We start from the raw sequence: 13,808 nt of genomic DNA, 5'->3' as shown, positions 1-13,808 counted from the left end.
AAATAGTAGAAGATCAGGCAGGCAGACTGCAGGAGATAGTAGAAGATCAGTCAGGTAGAGTGCAGGGGATAGAACGTCAGGTGAGTAGAGTCAAGGAACTAGCAGAGGAACACATCAGATTGTAGTACATGGATGGTGCGTGTTCTGGGAGATCTGGTAGAGGAATGTGGCAGGTCCATGGACCATGGTTGGGAGCAGACAGTTTGGTTATGAGGATCAGATGAGGAGGACAAAGGGCAATGCATAGATTCTGGGGTCATGTGGACACAGAAGACATTGGTCACCACTACCGGAACAGCTGTAGTAACCTGCACATGGACCTGATATTCTGCAGAGCACCTACTCATGAACTTCTGCCTACACATTCAGTGATGACAGCGCCGCACCTACCTGTCGTGTTATGCAGAGCGTCACCTCCAGAACTCTGAAGAAAGCTGCAGAACACTCGTGAAGAGCACTACGGCATTAACCCATTCCACGCCAGCAGTTCTTGCATAACTATGCGTCTCCAACCCCATCCTCACCACCGAAACACCACATAAGTGCAACCTGAGGAATATCGTTCATGACCCTCTGCCTTGTCCTGTTACCCCTTTCATTGCCATTGGTTAAACTTACCTCTTACCTCGTGTAGTCCGAGGACAACGCGGTGCCTGCGAGACAGGGACGGAGAGAGGAGCAGGTCTGAGAAGAGACGTGAGGAGATGTGGAAGAAGAGAAGGGCTGGATCGCCTCTGTTGCTGTTGCTCTCTCCCTTACTGCTGTGTTTCACAGCAGAAGAAGGAGGGAGGGTGAGAGGCAGAGGAGGAGACAAAGACAGAGAGCAAATGGATAGAGAGCAAGAAGGAAGAGAGTGTAGACAGAGGTGAAGGAAAACAATTGCAGGAGAGACAGTGACACCGCTGCCTTAACCACTTGATGCTCTGCTCATCTCAGAGTCAACCGCTTCAGCCAGACATATCCATCAGCCTGGATATTACTGCTAAGATACCTCCAGAGAAGCCCTCAGAGATGCCTTCAAAGATGCCTTCAGCTTTGTCTCGATGGGACCCCCCCCCCCCTCCTCTGTTATTCTCCAAATTGCAGGATTTCGTGTCAATATTTGAGGCTATATTGACGCAGAGCCTCGTGTGCCCAGGTGGTTAATCACATGCAATGCGCCAGTCTTCGGCTTGTTTTAACGAGGAGGACAAATCTCCGTGTGAGCGGAGCGGAGTATTCATCGGCGAGTAACAATGAGGCTTATATTATCGCTTAGGCTTTATTGCGAACGTTTAGCTCGCCTTTCAGGCATCGCATCACGACGGGGACATGGGTATGATACAGAGACGAGCCGCCCTACGAGTGAAGAAGTCACAGCAAAGATAAAAATGAGGGCACTTCCAGGAGCTGCTTGACACCACCACACACCTAGCCGCCACTGGCAGCAGGCACATGAGGCCGACAGAGCAACCAAATTGCTGATGGCGCAGGTAGTTTGAGCGCTTTACCCAGGATACTAAATCGAAGCCGTCATAACTTCAGAAACGGGAGGGGTTCTTTACAGTAAGAGCAATTAGAATTTTGGGAAAACTCCAACAGAAGGAAATACCTTTCACTAAATTATCCCCTGAGGTTTACAAATGTAATCCCCTGCAATAGAAGAGATTCTCTACAGTAAAGGCAGCTGATACACAGAATAGACGGCTAGGATACACTGAGGTCTACAGAGCCAACCAGTCAGTAAGGGGCATAATAAGGGGTATATATCACAAAGCTCCACGGCAATAACAGGAAAAGCCTATAATATGGCCAAAGGAAAGGATTCTTCACAGTTAGAGCAGTAAGCACAATGCGCGTCTCAGAAGAAGTCCTGAATGACAGTTACAAAATGAAAGTAGGAAAGAATGACTAAATCTATCAATTATATCAGAATAGATGTATCCAGTCTAAAGACCGTTGTATGGGGAAAAAAACCTCAGCTTTGGGAGGAGTTCTTCACAGTAAAGGCAGATTATTTCGCACTATATCACACCAAAGCCAGAATCACAACCTAGGTGATTAGGAAATGTTACTGGTAACTTATGGAATATTCTGGATAATCTGTCGTTGAAATGTCATGTTAAGAAATGGGAAGGAGTCTTCACAGTAAGTGCAGCACAGCACTGAAAACCAAAGTATAATGGATTTAAAGGGAACCTGTCACGTTGAAGATGGTGTCATGTTATAGAGCAGGAGGAGCCGAGCAGATGGATATATAGTTTTATGGGAAAAGATTCAGTACAACCTGTATTTTATTCATTTCAATTCCTGCTCATTCTGGGCTTTGAAGTCCAGGGGGTGGAGCTATCAGTGATTGACAGCCTCCCCTCTATGACTGTGTATACAGAGAGAGCTGTCAATCACTGATAGCTCCACCCCCTGGACTTTAAAGCCCAGAATGAGCAGGAATTGAAATGAATTAAATACAAGTTGTACCGAATCTTTTCCCATAAAACTATATATCCATCTGCTCAGCTCCTCCTGATCTATAACCCGCTGCCTGCAGCTCAGACACCATCTTCAACGTGACAGGTTCCCTTTAAGTATAATGGACAAGCCTTAGATTTCAGGTTCAAGGGCAGTCCATCCCAATCCTCCTTCCAAGTCAAGAAGCTGAGGGCTGTATTCCTGTAGAATACAGTTGCAAGAAAAAGTATGTGAACCCTTTGGAATGATATGGATTCCTGCACAAATTGGTCATAAAATGTGATCTGATCTTCATCTAAGTCCCAACAATAGACAATCACAGTCGGCTTAAACTAATAACACACAAAGAATTAAATGTTGCCATGTTTTTATTGAACACACCATGTAAACATTCACAGTGCAGGTGGAAAAAGTATGTGAACCCTTGGATTTAATAACTGGTTGAACCTCCTTTGGCAGCAATAACTTCACCCAAACGTTTCCTGTAGTTGCAGATCAGACGTGCACAACGGTCAGGAGTAATTCTTCACCATTCCTCTTTACAGAACTGTTTCAGTTCAGCAATATTCTTGGGATGTCTGGTGTGAATCGCTTTCTTGAGGTCATGCCACAGCATCTCCATCGGGTTGAGGTCAGGACTCTGACTGAGCCACTCCAGAAGGCGGATTTTCTTCTGTTTAAGCCATTCTGTTGTTGATTTACTTCTATGCTTTGGGTCGTTGTCCTGTTGCAGCACCCATCTTCTGTTCAGCTTCAGCTGGTGGACAGATGGCCTTAAGTTCTCCTGCAAAATGTCTTGATAAACTTGGGAATTCATTTTTCCTTCGATGATAGCAATCCGTCCAGGCCCTGACGCAGCAAAGCAGCCCCAAACCATGATGCCCCCACCACCATACTTCACAGATGGGATGAGGTTTTGATGTTGGTGTGCTGTGCCTCTTTTTCTCCACACATATTGTTGTGTGTTTCTTCCAAACAACTCCACTTTGGTTTCATCTGTCCACAGAATATTTTGCCAGTACTGCTGTGGAACATCCAGGTGCTCTTGTGCAAACTGTAAACGTGCAGCAATGGTTTTTTTGGACAGCAGTGGCTTCCTCTGTGGTATCCTCCCATGAAATCCATTCTTGTTTAGTGTTTTACGTATCGTAGATTCGCTAACAGGGATGTTAGCATATGCCAGAGACTTCTGTAAGTCTTTAGCTGACACTCTAGGATTCTTCTTCACCTCATTGAGCAGTCTGCGCTGTGCTCTTGCAGTCATCTTTACAGGACGGCCACTCCTAGGGAGAGTAGCAGCAGTGCTGAACTTTCTCCATTTATAGACAATTTGTCTTACCGTGGACTGATGAACAGCAAGGCTTTTGGAGACACTTTTATAACCCTTTCCAGATTTATGCAAGTCAACAATTCTTAATCGTAGGTCTTCTGAGAGCTCTTTTGTGCGAGGCATCATTCACATCAGGCAATGCTTCTTGTGAAAAGCAAACCCAGAACTGGTGTGTGTTTTTTATAGGGCAGCTGTAACCAACACCTCCAATCTCATCTCATTGATTGGACTCCAGTTGGCTGACACCTCACTCCAATTAGCTCTTGGAGATGTCATTAGTCTAGGGGTTCACATACTTTTTCCACCTGCACTGTGAATGTTTACATGGTGTGTTCAATAAAAACATGGTAACATTTAATTCTTTGTGTGTTATTAGTTTAAGCAGACTGTGATTGTCTATTGTTGTGACTTGTCTATTTGTGCAGAAATCCATATCATTCCAAAGGGTTCACATACTTTTTCTTGCAACTGTACATACCATCTGCATCCCCACAAGCAGACAGGAGAGTGATCGCCCTCCGACACGGGTGGAACGTCTGATGACATAATAGCAGTTATCCATCTGTCTGCAGCAGGGGCCTCAGACTGCAGAATAAGACTTCAGGGTGTAATGAGGAGGAGGAAACTGAAGAATCTTCCACAGTGATAATCGCTATAGGTGTAATTTGTACCCCTCCCCCCCTGATAATTTAGGGCTGAAAATAGACTGCGGCTCAAGTGTGAATCACTGATGCAACCTAAACTGGTCATACACTGAACGCCCTAGTAACACAGCAGGCAGAGAGCTCCCCCTAGTGGTGGCTGCAGGCAAATATAAATGTATCATGTCTATACAGGGGATTTGGGACTGTGTTTCAGACTATATTTCTGTGCCTGTTGAATTTTCACCAGCAGAATAGTGAGTGCAGCTCTGGAGTATAATACAGGATGTAACTCAGGATCAGTACAGGATAAGTAATGTATGTACACAGTGACTGCACCAGCAGAATAGTGAGTGCAGCTCTGGAGTATAATACAGGATGTAACTCAGGATCAGTATAGGATAAGTAATGTATGTACACAGTGACTGCACCAGCAGAATAGTGAGTGCAGCTCTGGAGGATAATACAGGATGTAACTCAGGATCAGTACAGGAGACGTAATGTATGTACACAGTGACTGCACCAGCAGAATAGTGAGTGCAGCTCTGGAGTATAATACAGGATGTAAGTCAGGATCAGTACAGGATAAGTAATGTATGTACACAGTGACTGCACCAGCAGAATAGTGAGTGCAGCTCTGGAGTATAATACAGGATGTAACTCAGGATCAGTACAGGATAAGTAATGTATGTACACAGCGACTGCACCAGCAGAATAGTGAGTGCAGCTCTGGAGTATAATACAGGATGTAACTCTGGATCAGTACAGGATAAGTAATGTATGTATACAGTGACTCCACCACCAGAATAGTGAGTGCAGCTCTGGAGTATAATACAGGTTGTAACTCAGGATCAGTACAGGATAAGTAATGTATGTACACAGTGACTGCACCAGCAGAATAGTGAGTGCAGCTCTGGAGTATAATACAGGATGTAACTCAGGATCAGTACAGGATAAGTAATGTATGTACATAGTGACTGCACCAGCAGAATAGTGAGTGCAGCTCTGGAGTATAATACAGGTTGTAACTCAGGATCAGTACAGGATAAGTAATGTATGTACACAGTGACTGCACCAGCAGAATAGTGAGTGCAGCTCTGGAGTATAATACAGGTTGTAACTCAGGATCAGTACAGGATAAGTAATGTATGTACATAGTGACTGCACCAGCAGAACAGTGAGTGCAGCTCTGGAGTATAATACAGGATGTACCTCAGGATCAGTACAGGATAAGTAATGTATGTACATAGTGACTGCACCAGCAGAACAGTGAGTGCAGCTCTGGAGTATAATACAGGATGTAACTCAGGATCAGTACAGGATAAGTAATGTATGTACACAGTGACTGCACCAGCAGAATAGTGAGTGCAGCTCTGGAGTATAATACAGAATGTAACTCAGGATCAGTACAGGATAAGTAATGTAATGTATGTAGATTGTGTCTTTATATACAATGGACTTTCCCTTTAAGTAATAATCCATCTGTTTCAGTACAAGCAGACAGCTCCTTTGTTTTCCCCATTTCCATGTTACGGTCGGGCGATTACTTTCTGGTATAAAATATGTGCGCTCGGCGGCGCTCGTATCGAGCTGTCACATTCTTTTATTGTTCGCAGACTGTAACCCGTAAATGTCTTATCTGGATACAGTTTCCTCCTCATCCTTCAGGAAGCAGAATTACTGGTGATATCACATATCAGCCGCAGCTTAGAGGAGGCCTCCTGGCATGGATTGATGCTGTAATGCGGGGTGCATGTGTGTTATATATAATCTCCCCGGATTATCACATTTTATCCTGCAGCCGAATACCTTTAATCTGCCATCGTGAGAGCTTGTAGATGCCAGATTATCAGTTATTCTGGATTAACTGACAATGAAGGAAGTCAGTGTGAACAGGAGCCTGTAGAGTTATAGGTACTTGTCAGCCATTTTGGAGACCATTCCTGGTCTGAGCTCCTAGCTTTCTATTGTCTGGAGGTGAGAACGTCCACACACATCCCGAGGCCGTACAGGGTTTCCGTACCAGTAGGGCGCACAGTAGGCGTCAATGATCCCAGTTAATAATTATGTCCGTAGTGAATCGATCAGGAGCGATCAATCAGAATCCATTAACCCTTCGCGTCTATGATTGTTACAGGGGTCATATTACGAGGCTCATTAAACATTGACGGCTGATGAATCAATATTTTTAATCACAGATTATTATCTTTACCGTTTTCTTACGGGACGCTCGGTTATTGATTTCTAATCCTGCGGTAATGCATTATAGGGGAACCTGTCAATCAAAATCGATGGCGTCCAATATGTGGCTAATCCCAATTCCAGGGTTTAGCGTAGCAGGAAGTTGGGTGTTTCTGGGTGAGTCATGTGATAACTAAGCTCCGCCCATTAGCGGACAGATGTGAATGATTGACGGGCTGTAATATACGGTATATATGATATAGGGCTGCAATGTAAACTGTCCGATAAGGGGTTTCCAAAATGTATTCTGTTGGTCGTGGTGAGAGGAGGAGTCACCAGGGTGATATTATGTGATGGCTGGAGTTCCCCTTTAAATGTGCACCATTGATGCATGCGGACCCACTGTCCGGTAAGGTGTCTCAGCTATACGTCCCCATTCTATCCATCCAGAGGACAGTGACGCTCATCCTATCTGACATGTAGCTCTCTATGAGCCTTTGCCTATAGCTTTATTGTGAATTTCCCAGAATAAATTTAGCTTAGGAGAGGCGTCCTCAGCCCGGCTGCCGCTGCTGGTGGTCGGTAAAGCCACCCAGCTTTCCAAGAATCCTGAAAAGAGTCACTCCGGGCCGTGGGCCAGCTGGGTTGGAAGTCATTCTCATGTGATTCATGGTGTTCTGACCTCAGCCTGTTTACCGGCTGCATTGCTATCGACGACCATTGTCCTGGGCTGATCTGACGGCAGGTATTTGGCGATCCCCCGAGGAGCGTGGCCTCCAGCCTTCTCTTCTTCTGTCTCCGGCCTCCTTCCTTCCGCCCTGTTCACATCATCAGTCTTTTGTCTCCATACGCCGGGAAGAGCTATACTTTAAATGGTAATGGACGCCTGAGGGTGTCTTCGCGCAGATTCTAAATTAGCGTAGAAAATGCCTCGATCCATCTGCAATTGATTTCGGTGGGAACCCACGCCATCATTTATATGGCAGAGATTGTTTTCAGCGCACTGTTCCCTATATTCGGGAGAAATCAGTGTCTGAAATCCACAATGAGCACCAAACTGGATGGCAAAATATGTATTAAAACCGCATCAAGGCGTCATGGAAAAGGCGCAGGTTTTGGATTTTTCTCCCTCTACTGAACCGTGTGGACAGCAGCATCCGTCACCCGTTTATTGGAACATGCACATTTTTACGCTGGGCTTCCAGGGATGGAATGGTGTCCACTACTCATATCCGGGTTTGGGGTGGCCCCAATCCTACGCTAGGTCCCCCGGACGCCGTCGAGGTGTCACCACATGTTGCTGCTCTCCGGAAGGGATAGATACCAATGAGCAATAGAAGACAAAACCGGAATACGGTTGCACAACACAAATAGAACGCAAGTGTCGAAAATGAAAAGCTCCTAGATGGGACAAGCCCAGGCACTCAGCATATGCACAGATATAATGCAAGAAGGTATCTTTATTGAAATCAATAAAACAAATAAACAGATGCATAAATTGTCAACGACAGAGACAACCACATGGAGAGTGCACAAAACACGTCGGGACATCAAGTTATAGCTGGTGGGATGGAAAGTCAAACCATGGGGCTCCCCCACCTAGATTAAAAAACGTGATTCACAACATATACACAATTCAGACCCGGCTAGTGGCACCTCCTAGAGACCCCGACACGCGTTTCGTCTCAGCTTCCTCAGTGGGTGTAGGAAGGAGTAGGAAGCTGACACCATGCTTCCATAGCTCCCCACTTCCTCCCCCCTTCCCCGGCACTCCACACTGCTGGTCTGTGTAGGGGGGCGGGCCCAGAGTCACCTGTGCTCCTCCTAACCAGACCAGAGCAGCCGATGTGTATCCTGCCTGCTGCTCGGGAGGAGCGGAGCACATATCTGGGCATAACACTGTGAGGGGGCTCATATCTGGGCATAACTACTGTGAGGGAGCTCATATCTAGGTGTAACTACTGTGAGGGTGCTCATATCTGGGCATAACTACTGTGAGGGTGCTCATATCTGGGCATAACTACTGTGAGGGAGCTCATATCTAGGCGTAACTACTGTGAGGGTGCTCATATCTGGGCATAACTACTGTGAGGGGGCACATATCTGGGCATAACTACTGTGAGGGGGCTCATATCTAGGCGTAACTACTGTGAGGGGGCAGAAATGTGGGCATACCTATTTTGAAAGGGATCACATATCAGGGCATAAGTACTGTGAAAGGGGGCACAAATCAGGGCATAACTACTGTGAGGGGACACATATCAGGGCATAACTACTGTGAAGGGACACATATCAGGGCATAACTACAGTGAGGGGACACATATCAGGGCATAACTACTGTGAAGGGACACATATTAGGGCATAACTACTGTGAGGGGACACATATCAGGGCATAACTACTGTGAAAGGGACACATTTCAGGGCATAACTACTGTGAGGAGGCACATACCTGGGCATAACTACTGTAAAGGGGGCATATTTAGGCATAACTACTGTGAAGGTGGCATATATCTAGGCATAACTACTGTGAAAAGGACATATCTGGGCATAACTACTGTGAGGGGGCACATGTCCAGGCATAACTACTGTGAAGGGGCACATATCTGGGCATAACTACTAAGAAGGGGGCACATGTTGGCATGACTGTGGTGAAGGGGTCACAATGTGGGCATAAGTACTGTGAGTGGGCACATATCTGGGCATAACCTGTGAAGGGGCACAATGTTGGCATAACTACTGTGTGGCAGCATAAAGGGGAATAATTGTGGGGGTATTTAGGGGACTGAGTGTGATTAGGTGTGCATAGTTATGTTTTGGGCGGATTTAGAGGAGTGGCCTAGTAAAGGGGGTTGGGTGCGCTCACCTGCTGGTATATCGTAATCGAAGCACGGATTGCCATCAGGAACCGGACGGAAACTTTTTCAATGTGGTGGGGCACATATCTGGGCATAACTGTGAAAGAGGGCACATATCTAGGCATAACTACTGTGAGGGGCCACATATCAGGGCATAACTACTGTGAGGGGACACATATCTGGGCATAACTACTGTGAGGGAGCTCATATCTAGGTGTAACTACTGTGAGGGTGCTCATATCTGGGCATAACTACTGTGAGGGGGCACATATCTGGGCATAACTACTGTGAGGGGGCACATATCTGGGCATAACTACTGTGAGGGGGCTCATATCTAGGTGTAACTACTGTGAGGGGGCACATATCTGGGCATAACTACTGTGAGGGGACACATATCTGGGCATAACTACTGTGATGGGGCACATATCTGGGCATAACTGTGAAAGAGGGCACATATCCAGGCATAACTACTGTGAGGGGCCACATATCTGGGCATAACTACTGTGAGGGTGCTCATATCTGGGCATAACTACTGTGAGGGAGCTCATATCTAGGCGTAACTACTGTGAGGGTGCTCATATCTGGGCATAACTACTGTGAGGGGGCACATATCTGGGCATAACTGCTGTGAGGGGGCTCATATCTAGGTGTAACTACTGTGAGGGGGCACAAATGTTAGCATACCTATTGTGAAAGGGATCACATATCAGGGCATAAGTACTGTGAAAGGGGGCACAAATCAGGGCATAACTACTGTGAGGGGACACATATCAGGGCATAACTACTGTGAAAGGGACACATATCAGGGCATAACTACTGTGAGGAGGCACATACCTGGGCATAACTACTGTAAAGGGGGCATATTTAGGCATAACTACTGTGGAGGTGGCATATATCTAGGCATAATTACTGTGAAGGTGACATATCTGGGCATAACTACTGTGAGGGGGTACATATCCAGGCATAACTACTGTGAAGGGGCACATATCTGGGCATAACTACTAAGAAGGGGGCACATGTTGGCATAACTACTGTGAAGGGGCACATATCTGGGCATAACTACTAAGAAGGGGGCACATGTTGGCATGACTGTAGTGAAGGGGTCACAATGTGGGCATAAGTACTGTGAGTGGGCACATATCTGGGCATAACCTGTGAAGGGACACAATGTTGGCATAACTACTGTGGCAGCATAAAGGGGTAATAATTGTGGGGGTATTTAGGGGACGGAGTGTGATTAGGTGTGCATAGTTATGTTCTGGGCGGATTTAGAGGAGTGGCCTAGTAAAGGGGGTTGGGTGCGCTCACCTGCTGGTATATCGTAATCGAAGCACGGATTGCCATCAGGAACCGGACGGAAACTTTTTCAATGTGGAACAAAGGAATGATAATCCAGAGGCGTGGCCTAGTATGAAAAACTTTGGCGGCACAGCGCACATATTGTCCCTCTTCTTTCTTTTCAGTCTCCTCTATGCAGTCTCGTCCCGGGCAGAAGAAGGGTTTGATGCTGAGGAAAGGCCTGAGCTAACTGTCTCTCTCTTTCTCCCTCTCTCTCTCTCTCTCAGAAAGCTGGTATCGTGGACAAAGGCTGGTGATCCAGGGGCTCATCTTCTTCTGGTCACTCAATAGTGTGGCAGAGTCTCCCCTGGTCCCTCATTGCAGAACACTAGGGGCTCTGATTGCTCTCCTTATACACAGTTTTTGGCTGAACTAGAATCTTCTAGTGGGAGGGGTGGAGTGGAGAAGCACAGCCTAAACTGAATCAATGTTACAATTTCTGTCTATCATAGACTTGTATACAGCTTCAATGCAAGCCTATGGGAATGACTAAGCAGCTAAAGCAGACAGTCAGAAGGTCAGTGTGTCTGCCCCCCCTCCCTCCAAATCTTCACGTAGATAGAAAGTCCCAAAGTCTCTCAGTATTAGCTGGCTGTGCATTAACCCTTTCCACAGTGCAGTGCAGCTATAGTGTAATAACAGTGCAAATGAACAGGATATATTCTATTAAACATATCAGTGCGAGTGCACACAACAGTAGAAATCACAGTGCAATAAAGTAGGGAGGTGACGGGTTTGCAGAGTAGCAGTAAGGGCAATGTCCACAAACGTACACAGTCCAAAGTATCCTTGCTCCAGGACATTACACAGACCTTTCTCTCTTACTGACGTATACCGGCCAGACGGGGGCCATTAGGACCCTCTTTTGACCTCTGACACGTTTAGTCGGCACATCAGGAGCCTTCGTGGTCTACACACTAAACAAACACGAAAATGTGACGTGAAAAAAGCCTAAGGGTAACCGTATCTCTTTTTTGCGGATTGCAAAATGTGGATCCGCAAAACTCGGATACTGGCCGCGTGCATTCCGCATTTTGCAGAACTGAACAACCTTCTCCATTATAGAAATGCCTATTCTTGTTCTATTGAGGGGCCACGGAACGGACCCCACTGAAAAGAATGGGTCCGCATCCGATCTGCAAAATTGCGGAATTTTACGGAAATATACGGTCTTGTGAATGGTCCCTAAGGTTATTTGCCGTTCAGAAATTTAGAGAAGCTGATAAAGCCGCAGTAGCTGTAGCGGCAGCCATCTTGATTGTCACCGAGGTATCCCACGGAGGGTCTCATTTATGTAAATTGGAAGAAAAGCTGTCCTTGCTATCCATAGCAACCAATCAGAGCTCAGCTTTTATTTTATCACAGCAGTTTAAGAGATGAAAGCTGAGCTCTGATTGGTTGCTATGAATCACATGGACAGTCTCTCATTGGTGATAAATGAAACCCGTTCTCTGTTATTCCCATAGCAACCAATTACTGCGCAGCTTTCCTTTCTTACAGCGCTGGGATTGGTTACAACGAGCAACAAAGACAGTTTTACTTTTAGACAGTTTCATAAATCTGCTCCACTGTCTGCGCAGGGGCTTTGGAGCTCTGTGTCAGGAACAATGGAGCTCCGGCTGCTATGAAGGTATATAATGAAATGTATCAGCCCACAAAGTGCCGAGGGTGGACATTCCCTTTAAAGGAGCCAGTTAAAGGGCACAAGATGGATACCCGGCATCCAGACGCGTTACGTGTTACGGTAAGTTGTCCAAGACTCGAGATGTAAGTTTTCATGTTCAGTGTCTTCCCTTTGTCTCTATGGGGGAAGAACACGTAGTCCCCCCCCATATACAGAATATCTGATCATTAATCTCTCCGTCTGGAAATAATCCTCTGTTATCCTCGGAGAGCCGGAGAGATCTTCAGCTCAGCCTTAACCCTTCTCCTCCTGGTGCGGAGCGCATGGCCTTCAGAGACCATCACCTCCAATGGGATGCGTCAGCCATCATGGACAAGTCTATTAGGATTGACTCTACATGACGGAGAGGGACAAGGCAAAGATCAAAATAGACTCCCCCCCCATACTGATGAAGTGCTCATCCACTTTCCATGACCCTTTGGCCGACTCCTCATACAGATGCCTGCCCCATGTGTCCGGGGAAAGGGGACCGTTGATTACCCCACCCTAGGGGCCCATTGGGGCCTATTACCATTACCACTATTTTACTGTTCAGTAAAATGAGCAAATCAGTTTCCGAGATGAAGAAACAAATGTTCTTCTCTGCTTCCAGCACTGTAAAGCCCCTGGGTGCAATCTCACGGCAATAACTCCATGCAGACGCCTCTAATGACCTACTGCAAAAGAGCGGCGCCGCTTATCAACGCTCCAGCTGCCAACCAGCAATGTCTCCTGAGGAGCAGACTCACAATCCCTAAGGAGAAGCGTTCTCCATCACCACCACTGGACAGAAGAGCCAACCAACCTTCTCATGACCATGGCCATCAGGATTCACAAGGCGTAGTCCAGGCCTGTGAGGGGATTGAATATTTATGAGTTTTGAGCATTAATGAAGGTCTGAGATCAATATCCTCATTGAAGAAGACTCGGCTGCTGTTTCATCACTGAGACCAATTCCATGCTGATACCAATGAGAGATGAACTTTGGTCTTGGGATGCCTCCAATCAGAAGGGAGTCAACTTCTTGACCTCAACCAAGGTGACCTTCTGATGGATATCACTGACATATCAGAAGATGCTATCATGAAAAGAACCCTCCAGTGCCATAAGTTCACTAAGGACTAATATGGTGGGGAATCAATACACTGAAAGGGTGGATGGGAAAACTATTGGTCACCAAAAGGTTTATCCAAGCCTAGAGATGAACAGAAGCAGAAATCTGGACCACTCAATGGATTGAAAAATAAAAGGAGGGGGGGGGGGGGGCTTTAAGAATCAACCCTTGGAGACATTGGAGGGGTTGTCAGAAGGACCCGAACCCCCCACACAATAATAAGAGCAATCTCAAAGTA

At 46.3% G+C, this 13,808-nt stretch overlaps 1 protein-coding gene across 1 annotated transcript in view; it reads right to left on the bottom strand.

The window, feature by feature from the left end:
* DOC2A (double C2 domain alpha) overlaps positions 1 to 726 on the bottom strand; it is a 32,412-nt gene extending 31,686 nt beyond the window's left edge. The window contains exon 1 of the mRNA XM_040440593.1: positions 619 to 726. The gene's annotated coding sequence lies outside the window, so the exon portion shown is untranslated. The remainder of the gene's footprint in view (positions 1 to 618) is intronic.
* Positions 727 to 13,808: the final 13,082 nt, after the last annotated feature.

Source organism: Bufo bufo, chromosome 7, assembly GCF_905171765.1.
Source record: "Bufo bufo chromosome 7, aBufBuf1.1, whole genome shotgun sequence".
NCBI lineage: Eukaryota > Metazoa > Chordata > Amphibia > Anura > Bufonidae > Bufo > Bufo bufo.
Note: the sequence above shows the minus strand (reverse complement) of the source record. Positions and strands in the feature narration are given on the sequence as shown.